The sequence below is a fragment of the Oncorhynchus nerka genome, linkage group LG12 (assembly GCF_034236695.1).
Source record: "Oncorhynchus nerka isolate Pitt River linkage group LG12, Oner_Uvic_2.0, whole genome shotgun sequence".
NCBI classification, from domain to species: domain Eukaryota; kingdom Metazoa; phylum Chordata; class Actinopteri; order Salmoniformes; family Salmonidae; genus Oncorhynchus; species Oncorhynchus nerka.
Window position 1 is genome coordinate 37,436,706 of NC_088407.1, and position 10,452 is coordinate 37,447,157.

The following is a 10,452-nucleotide window of genomic DNA, read 5'->3' on the forward strand; positions in this document are numbered from 1 at the left end:
TGTTGCTAGACAGAACCTTAGTGATATCTGTTCTTCCTCACTTCCTCACTTCATCTGAACTGACCTCTACCCCAAAGTGCTCACTACTCCCCAACATACTCCCCAACTCAGCTAGAACATGTCTATGTACTCTCCGAGGAAAGCAACACTGAGGCATGCATGAGAGCATTAGATGTTCTGGACGACTGTGTGATCATGCTCTCCATAGCCGAAGTGAGTAAGACCTTTAAACAGGTCAACATACACAAGGCTGCGGGGCCAGACGGATTTCCAGGACGTGTGCTCCAGGCATGTGGTGTCTTCACTGACATTTTCAATGTCCCTGATTGAGTCTGCAATACCAACATGTTTCAAGCAGACCACCATAAACCCTGTGCCCAAGAACACAAAGGCAACCTGCCTAAATGACTACAGATCCATAGCACTCACGTCCCGTAGCCATGAAGTGCTTTGAAATGTTGATATTGGCTCACATCAACACCATTATCCAAGAAACCCTAGACCCACTCCAATTTGCATACCGCACAAACAGATCCACAGATGATGCAATCTCTATTGCACTCCACACTGCCCTTTCCCATCTGGAGAAAAGGAACAATTATGTGAGAATTCTATTCATTGACTACAGCTCAGCATTCAACACCATAGTACCCTCAAAGCTCATCACTAAGCTAAGGATCCTGGAACTAGACACCTCCCTCTGCAACCGGATCCTGGACTTTCCTGACGGGCCGCCCCCAGGTGGTGAGTGTAGGTAGCAACACCTCTGCCACGCTGATCCTCAACACTGGAGCTCCCCAGGGGTGCGTGCTCAGTCCCCTCCTGTACTCCCTGTTCACCCACGACTGCATGGCTAGGCACGACTCCAACACCATCATTAAGTTTGCAGACGACACAAAAGTGGCCTGATCACCGAAAACGATGAGACAGCCTATAGGGAGGAGGTCAGAGACCTGGCCGGGTGGTGCCAGAAAAACAACCTATGCCTCAATGTAACCAAGACTACTGAGATGATTGTGGACAACAGGAAAAGGAGGACCGAGCATGCCCCCATTCTCATCGACGGGGCTGTAGTGGAGCAGGTTGAGAGCTTCAAGTCCTTGGTGTCCACATCAACAACAAACTAGAATGGTCCAAACAGACCAAGACAGTCTTGAAAAGGGCACGACAAAGCCTATTCCCCCTCAGGAAACTAAAAAGATTTGGCATGGGTTCTGAGATCCTCAAATGGTTCTACAGCTGCAATATCGAGAGCACGTCGATTGCTCGGCCTCTGACCGCAAAGCACTACAGAGGGCAGTGCGTATGGCCCAGTACATCACTGGGGCTAAGCTGCCTGCCATCCAGGACTTCTACACCAGGCGGTGTCAGAGGAAAGCCCTAAAAATGGTCAAAGTCCCCAGCCACCCCAGTCATAGACTGTTCTCTCTACTACCGCATGAAAAGTGGTACCGGAGTGCAATGTCCAGGACAAAAAGGCTTCTCAACAGTATTTAACCCGAAGCCATAAGACTCCTGAACAGGTAATCAAATGGCTACCTGGACTACTTGCATTGTGTGCCCCTTCAACTCACCCCCTCCCACCACTCTTTTTACGCCGCTGCTACTCTCTGTTTATCATATATGCATAGTCACTTTAACTATACATTCATGTACATACTACCTGAATTGGGCCGACCTACCAGTGCTCCCGCACATTGGCTAACCGGGCTGACTGCATTGTGTCATGCAACCCACCGCCCGCCAACCCCTCTTTTACGCTACTGCTACTCTCTGTTCATCATATATGCATAGTCACTTTAACCATATCTACATGTACATACTACCTCAATCAGCCTGACTAGCCGGTGCCTGTATGCAGCCACACTATTTTATATAGCCTGTCTTTTTACTGTTGTTTTATTTCTTTACTTACCTAATTGTTCCCCTTATACTTTTTTGCACTATTGGTTAGAGCCTGTAAGTAAGCATTTCACTGTAAGGTCTACACCTGTTGTATTCGGGCGACGTGACAAACTTGGATTTGATTTGATCTGGACCTTTGGTTTCAAGGATTATCTACACAAACATATTATTTTTCCCATTGGTCAAAATATGTGTTTTGATTGGACACCATATGGTATATCACATTTATTTTTCTATGAAGACAGGGGGGACTTACTATAGTTTTTAATGGCACTGTTACGTTCCCCAGTTTCTGTGTTGTGGGTTTGTATGTGTGTGTGTGAGTATTTCAGGGAATGGCTTCCTGGATTCCAAAGCAGCTGATTGGTCGGCCCGTCCCTAAATGGAGCTCTGACTCCGCCCTTTCATCAGGGGATACAGCTATCTTCAATTACCGACTCCTTCTGCAGCTTGAAATGCCGGTGTTCTTGTGTTAGGAGGGAGCTTCTTTATATTTTCTGTGTTGGTCTGGTAAATTTGTTGAAAGTGTTTTTGTAGCTTCTCCGGTAGACGTATGTGTATACCATAGTAGCGAGTGTTTTTGGTTTATTTAAATTGTTCACTAAGTTTGAATTATTCTGTTTCATTTGTTCCCAGGGGGGAAGGGGAAGGCACCTTCGAGTGTTTAGGGAAGAGGCCTGTGGGCATACATATACCCGTAGTATTTACTATGTCTATGCACACTAGATATGACCTGGGTGGACCACCCCCTATATTTTTGTTAGCACACAAGGTGGTGTTAAGAATAGGTAACCGGTGGGTAGGCGTGTAAGGTAGGAGAGGGGGAACTTTAACTTTTACTTGCTTTGGTTCCATCCAGCCGTTTTCCCCACCTTACATTGTGACGGAAGAATACATTCCCTGTAAACGGTAACTTTTCTCAGCCTCTGTTGTCCTTCCCCACACCTACGAACACATACCTCTTTCACTCCACTGGTAGTTGAGTTGTAGCAGGGTGTTGCGTTCCCTTCTCCAAGAGTTGTATGTAACAGCACCCTCCCTCTTAAGGTGCATACTGTACCTATTCCTTTAAAGTTTGACTTTGATTTTGTGGCTGCTAATTGACTGGCCTCTACTCCTGCTTTTATGGCGAGTCTTCGGTTTCATGGCCAGGATTGTGCCATTTGAAGCACACACAAGTAATCATTAAGACAGTGAGACTGAGTGGAGTGAGCCACATTTTTACATATAGTACATGTGAAGAAGGGAGATGACTGTGCAGTTCTGCATGGCCCTCTTCTGGTGGGGTCCGGCAGAGTTTTGGTTTATGAGAAACGGTTCTAGCAGTGATACTGAGTTTTGCAATTGTGACCTGATCATTGCCACTCTGATCTCCTTAAGGTAAGGACAGAGCTTTTAGAGCTTTCTACTGTTTTGGGAATTGGTTTTTCTTTATTCTTTTGGCAGCTGTCTATCAATTCCTGAATTTCACCCACTGTCCAATTCTCCTTAGGTTTGCATCTGGATGCTGTGTACAGTTCATGATTGGGGCAGTGCTTCACAAACATAATGGTGACCACCTCATCCGGGGTCTTTGTAAGCAGCCCTGTCTTTGTAAGCAGTGTATAGGAAAGTATTCAGACCCCTTGAATTTCACGTTTGTTACGTTATAAAGCCTCGTCAATCTACACACACTACCTCATAATGACAAAGCAAAAATAGGTTTTTAGATTTTTTTTGCAAATGTATTAAACATGAACAGAAATACCTGTTTTACATAAGTATTCAGATCCTTTGCTATGAGACTTGAAATTGAGCTTAGCTACATCCTGTTTCTACAACTTGATCAGAGTCCACCTGTGGTAAATTCAATTGAATGGACCGGATTAGGAACAGCACACACCTGTCTATATAAGGTACCATAGTTGCCAGTGCATGTCAGATAAAAAAACAAGCCATGAGGTCAAAGGAATTGTCCATAGAGCTCCAAGACAGAATTGTGTCAAGGCAAAGATCTGGGGAAGGGTCCGAACATATTTCTGCAGCATTGAATGTCACCAAGAACAAATGGGTCTCGATCATTCTTAAAAGGAAGAAGTTTGGAACCAACCAAGACTCTTCCTAGAGCTGGCTGCCCGGCCAAACTGTGCAATCGGGGGAGAAGGGCCTTGGTCAGGAAGGTGAATCTGGTGAAGCTGCAGAGATGGGGGAATCTTGCAGAAGGACAACCATCTCTGCAGCACTCCACCAATCAGGCCTTTAATGAGTGCCCAGATGGAAGCCACTCCTCAGTGAAAGGCACATGACAGCCCGCTTGGAGTTTGCCAAAAGGCACCTAAAGGATTCTCAGGCCATGAGAAACAAGATTCTCTGGTCTGATGAAACCAAGATTTAACTCTTTAGCCTGAATGCCAGGCATCACATCTGGAGGAAACCTGGCACCATCCCTACGGTGAAGCATTATGGTGGCAGCATCATGCTGTGGGGATGTTTGTCAGCGATATGGACTGGGAAAATATGAATGGCGCAAAGCACAGAGAACCTGCTCCAGAGTGTTCAGGACTTCAGACGGGGGCGAAGGTTCACCTTCCAACAGGACAACTACCCTAAGCATATAGCGAAGACAACGCATGAGTGGCTTCGGGACAAGTCTCTGAATGTACTTGAGTGGCCCAGCCAGAGCTTGGACTTGAATCAGATTGAACATTTCTGGAGAGACCTGAAAATACCTATGCAGCGACTCTCCCCATCAAACCTGAAGGAGCTTGAAAGGTTCTGCAGAGAAGAATGGGCAAAAAGTCCACAAAATTCAGGTGTGCCAAACTTGAAGAGTTATACCTACGAATACTCAAGGCTGTAATCGCTGCCAAAGGTGTTTCGTCAAAGTACTGAGTGCCAAAAAAAATAGAATAACCTGTTTTGTATTGTGTGTAGATATGAGGGAAACAAGCAATTTAATTAATTTTAGAATAAGGCTGTAAATTAACAAAAATGTGTAAAAAGTCATATGGGTCTTTTTCAGCTTCCAGGAATTGTGTACAGATCCTTGTGACATGGGGCCGTGCATTATCATGCTGAAACATGAGGTGAAGGCGGCTGATGAATGTCACGACAATGGGCCTCAGGATCTTGTCATGGTATCAATAAAATGCAATTGTTTGTCCTTTGAAACTTATGCCTGCCCATACCATAACCCCTCTGTTCACAATGTTGACATCAGCAAACCGCTCGCCCACACAACCCTATCTGCCCGGTACAGTTGAAACCGGGATTCATCCGTGAAGAGCACACATCTCTTGCATGCCAGTGCCCATCAAAGGTGAGCAATTGTCCACTGAAGTTGGTTGCGACGCTGAACTGCAGTCAGGTCAAAACCCTGTTAAGGATGACGATCACACAGATGAGCTTCCCTGAGACGGTTTCTGCTAACCCACGTTTGTGCAAACCCACAGTTTCATCAGCTTCCCAGGTGGCTGGCCTCAGACAATCCTGCAGGTGAAGAAGCCAGAGGTGTAGGACCTGGGCTGGCATGGTTACACTTGGTCTGCAGTTCTGATGCAGTTTGGATGTACTACCGAATTCTCTCTGCTTATGGTAGAGAAATTAACATTCAATTCTCTGGCAACAGCTCAGCTGGACATTCCTACACTCAGCATGCCAATTGCACACTCCCTCGAAACTTTGTTGTGTGACAAAACTTCACATTTTAGTGGTCTTCTATTGTCCCCAGCACAAGGTGAACCTGTGCAAAGATCATGCTGTTTAATAAGTTTCTTGATATGCCATACCTGTCAGGTGGATGAATTATCTTGGCAAAGGAGAAATGCTCGCTAACAGGGATGTAAACAAATTTGTGTACACCATTTCAGAGAAATAAGCTTTTTCTGCTTATGGAACATTTCTAGGATCTTCTATTTCAGCTCATGGAACATGGGACCAACACTTTACATGTTGCATTTACATATTTTTTTCAGTGTCTATCAAACCTTTTTTGATGTACTCAATAATCCATGATTAGCTTATTTTATTTTATACTCCTTTAAAAATGGTAGTCTGTCGGGTACTCAGACTGAAGGTCTGATTTCACTATTAATAGAAACAAGACCCAGATGGCAAATATAAAGACACAGTCCATCTAAAAACAAATGGAGGCCTTACACATCAATGGTGTGATGCAAAATGCATAGGACTCAGAATGAAAAATAATTTGACCAGGTATTGTTCATCCTGATCATATAGGTTTTTGACATGGATTATACGTTTAAGACAACTACTAGATTAGCAGATTTGATTAATTGTGGATTTTGAAAAGGCATTTGATAAAGTACGACTGGGATGTGTATAGATAAATGCCTGGATTTTCAAAATGTCGGATGAGTCTCTTCAATGGGTGAAATACAGTAAAAAATTGCTATTTCTCCGAGTTTGTCAAGGGAGTTAAAAGAAGGGTGTCCGCTATCACCTTTTCTATTTGTTATGGCAATCAAAATGATAGCTATTATCCTTTTCACACGTACCAACACACGGGTGTGATCCTTCTACAGTGGTCCCTGTAGCATATGAACAAACCGGTGTGATTAGAATGACCAGTTTCGCATGATGCAACAATCAGCATTTGAGCTGGCCACACTGTTTTCAGAAACGTTTTGCACCAACACAGTCCTTACAAAGTTAAATCCAGAATGTGAGTGGTTTATTGTTGGATGCAATGTTCAGACATTCACAGAAGTATCTACAGCATAACACAATCATCCAAACGGAAAAATGTAGGCTACATTTGTCCTAGCACTAACTGAGGAAAGATTGACGTAACGCAAGTGGTCATATTTTTATGACTCTCGGCTGACAGAAACTACTACGAATTAGCTAATTGCAATTACTATGTATAATTAATCACATCGCTGATGTGAGCTCACCATTGATCTAAATAATTGAGTAAAGCACTTTCTAGTAATCGAAAGTAATCTGAAGATGGGGAGTTTCTGCGTACTGCCATGCTGTTTTCTGACAGAAACCAAGATGAGTTTGGTCTGTTTATAGTAACAACATATGCATGTTGAAGGGGGTGTGTTGTCTACCATCGATCACATCCCACCATTCACTTCCGGAAGTTCTCAAAAAATGAGTGAGCCCTTCCTCACCTCATTTTGTTATAACATCTTTGGTCCGACAGAAGATTACGTGAAACCCAGAATGCATTGTATGTCAATAAACATGGCTCCACACACAGCTGGAATTAGCTTAGCTCATCATAATCAGTGCAACCTTCAAAAAAGTATTTTATACACATATCTGCCCATTACAGTCTATGCAAGAATCGGAATGCATGATTTGTCACCGGAAATTGAAAACATATACATAAATAATTACCACACAAAACATTATTTATTTATTGATACAAATGGCGCGTGCCGGCAGTAAATCACGTAACCCTTCACTCCCACTCTGAGAGATTCAGTGTTGTTATGTATGTTGCTCGTGAGCTAAGCTGAAGCATTAGCAAAGTCTATCAAAAGGAGACAGCTCACAAATGAAGAAATTCTGGCAAAAAAAAAGTATTCTGACAGTGAGTGAGCATGAAAGTCTGACAGTGACAGTGAGGATCTGCCCCCCAACCTTGTAGCCATTGAGAACCCTGAATCTGAGGACCCCTTGTCCACTGACGAAGTCCCAGGTCCCTTTTGAAGATGCTGGTGGTGATGGAGGCAGACCGAAAGTGGATGAAGTACAGGAGTTCTGTGGTAGCTGGAAGGCCGCCAGCCATTTCACCCCTCCTGGCCCTGCTGTGTGCTTTGATGAGTCCCGGTCGGGAGCGCAACACCCCTTGCCATTTCCATCTGAGGCAGAGTGCTTCAAGTTGTTTCTGACAGAGGAGCTGGTGGGAGACATAGTAGAGGAGACCAATCACTATGCCTTGGAGCTATAGGAGAAGAGAGAGAGCAAGGAGTGGGGAGAAAACTCGCTAAATGAGTGACAACCACAATTAGTGAAATGTAAACCTTCCTGGTGACAGTCCTTCTCATGGGGATAGTAAAGAAGAACTCTTTAAGAGAATACTGGTGCACATATTCTGTTTGCCACTCTGTTCTTTGCCACCCTCTTTTCCCAAGACTGCTTCCTAGTTCTATTGTGATGCCTGCATTTCATCAACAATGCTACTGCCAACCTAAATGACCCATTATACAAAATAAGAGATGTTCTTACTAGCTAGACATCAGCATTTGGTTGGGTATTTGTGTCATACAAGGACCTATCTATTGATGAGTCCCTGATGTTATGGAAAGTTAGGCTGGCGTTCCATCAATATATTCCCTCCAAAAGGCACAAGTTTGGGGTCAAGTTCTTTGTCATGTGCAACTTGAAGACAGGAGTTGTAAACTATAATGTTGTGGACACAGGATCCACCACTGACATCCAATATTATAAGGGGCTTGGGGTGTCTGGGTCGGTGGTGATGGCCATGCTGGCTCCTCATCTCTGCAAGGGACAAACTTTGTACGTGGACAATTGGTACAGCTGTCACACACTCTTCCAGCATCAGCTCTCCAACAGCACAGGGGCCTGTGGCACAGTCACAGGACGATGCAGAGAGCGGAGGTGGAGTTCAAGGAGAACGGTCAACAGCTGGCAGTAAAGTGGCATGGCAAACGAGATGTCCATGTCCTCTCCACTGTCCAAACAGCAACCATGTTGGCCACAGGGAAGGTGGACCACCTGATGGGAGAGAGAAAAATCAAAATAGACTGTGTGCTTAACTATAACCCCAAAATGGGGGCATTGAATAAGGTGGACATGATAAACAGCTTTGTGGAATGCACTAAGAAAACAACCAAGTCGTATAAGAATATATTTTTCCATCTGATCGACACTGCTGCCGTCAATGGCCACATAGTTCACCGCCAACTAACAGGTGAGATGATTACTGAACAAGGTATTTTTTACAATTGGACGTACAGTTCACATACAAATTACACACAGTTCCATTATGCAATTATAGTAACAATATCTCACCCACCTACCCATTGTCTCATCAACTTTTCCCTTCCCTCATCCTCCCCACTCACTCATAGGTAAAGTAATTACCTACCAAAAGTACAGAGAGAACCTCATGAGAGAGCTGCTGGAAGTGCACCAAACACCTCGGCACCCATCCACTGGGGGTCGTCCTGCTGCGGACAATCCTCACTGCGCGGCATTTTCCCTGCAAAGTCCCTCAAGCTGCTGCTCAAGGTCACACATGGAGGCACTGCAAAGTCTGTCTGTCTGACACCAGGAGAAGGAAGCAAAGGAAGTTCAAGCACTATTGAGCACATCTGCAGCAATTAGTAACTGACTTACCTGACAGGTGACTTGCTATGATACTATACCTTTAGAGGTGGTGGTGTAAATGCAATTGTTGTTCAGTCACTGCATGCATATTCAGTTTTTTTCCTCTAGTAAAACAAGTTTTTGTTGTTGTTCAACAAACCACCACCAATACTGCAATAAAATAGGCCAATATGTAATAGTCATCTGTGTTTTCTTGCTGTGTTTTCATCCAGTAAATCTGTTGAGTGTACACTAGCATACAAAAGCTGGCCTCAATCTTCAGCTTGAAAGATGTCCAGCTCCAGTTATGATACTGGAAAATACTGTTTATGGTTACTGAAAGTACAGAATAAAGAGGAATTATTAGTAATTAGAATACAATATCAGGATATAGCAATAAAACAATATTACAAAGAAGTAACATAAACACTGCTATAAAAATAGTTTTGCATTGACAAAATCACCAATTTGAATTATAACAGTAACTTTGGAGCTCCACAAGGGGGCAAGGCAGGGCAAAACAGGGCTATGCTAAATAGGCCAAATGAAAACAAACCATGGTCATATTTCTTTTTATTTAACCATTATTTAACTAGGCAAGTCATTTAACAAAAAAATATGATTTACAATGATGGCCTACACCGGCCAAACTCTGATGACGCTAGGCCAATTGTGCGCCGCCCTATGGGACTCCCAATCATGGCTGGTTGTGATACAGTCAGGATTCGAATCAGTGTTGTCTGTAGTCTCTAGCACTGAGCTGCAGTGCCGTAGACCGCTGCGCCACTTGGTAGTCATAAGGCCAGGGTAGCTTCAAAATACAACACAAGCACATACTTCACTGACGCAATTAGCATTGTTTTACAGTGCTAATTGAAGAATGTATCTAGCTACATTAACACGATTGAATATAACACCATAAAGGTTATGAAATGAGTAACGTTACCTCTTGTGTCCGCGGGTATAAGGAATATACACAAACATGTTATGCTCCATACATACAGTGAGCTACAGCAGGTTAAATAAGGTCAAATAAGAACAATAGGGATGAGAAATCCCAGGCGTAAAAACAAAGGTATCCATGAATGCCAATGATTCACGCTTTATGTTGTCCGCAAGCTAAATCACTGCAATGTCTCATTGAAGATCTAGACACATTTTCTGGCCTCTCTGGACTAAAACCAAATTATGGAAAGTGTTCTATATTGCGTACTGGATTTTTAAAAGAGACCTTTTACAATACACTGAAGTTTACCTATA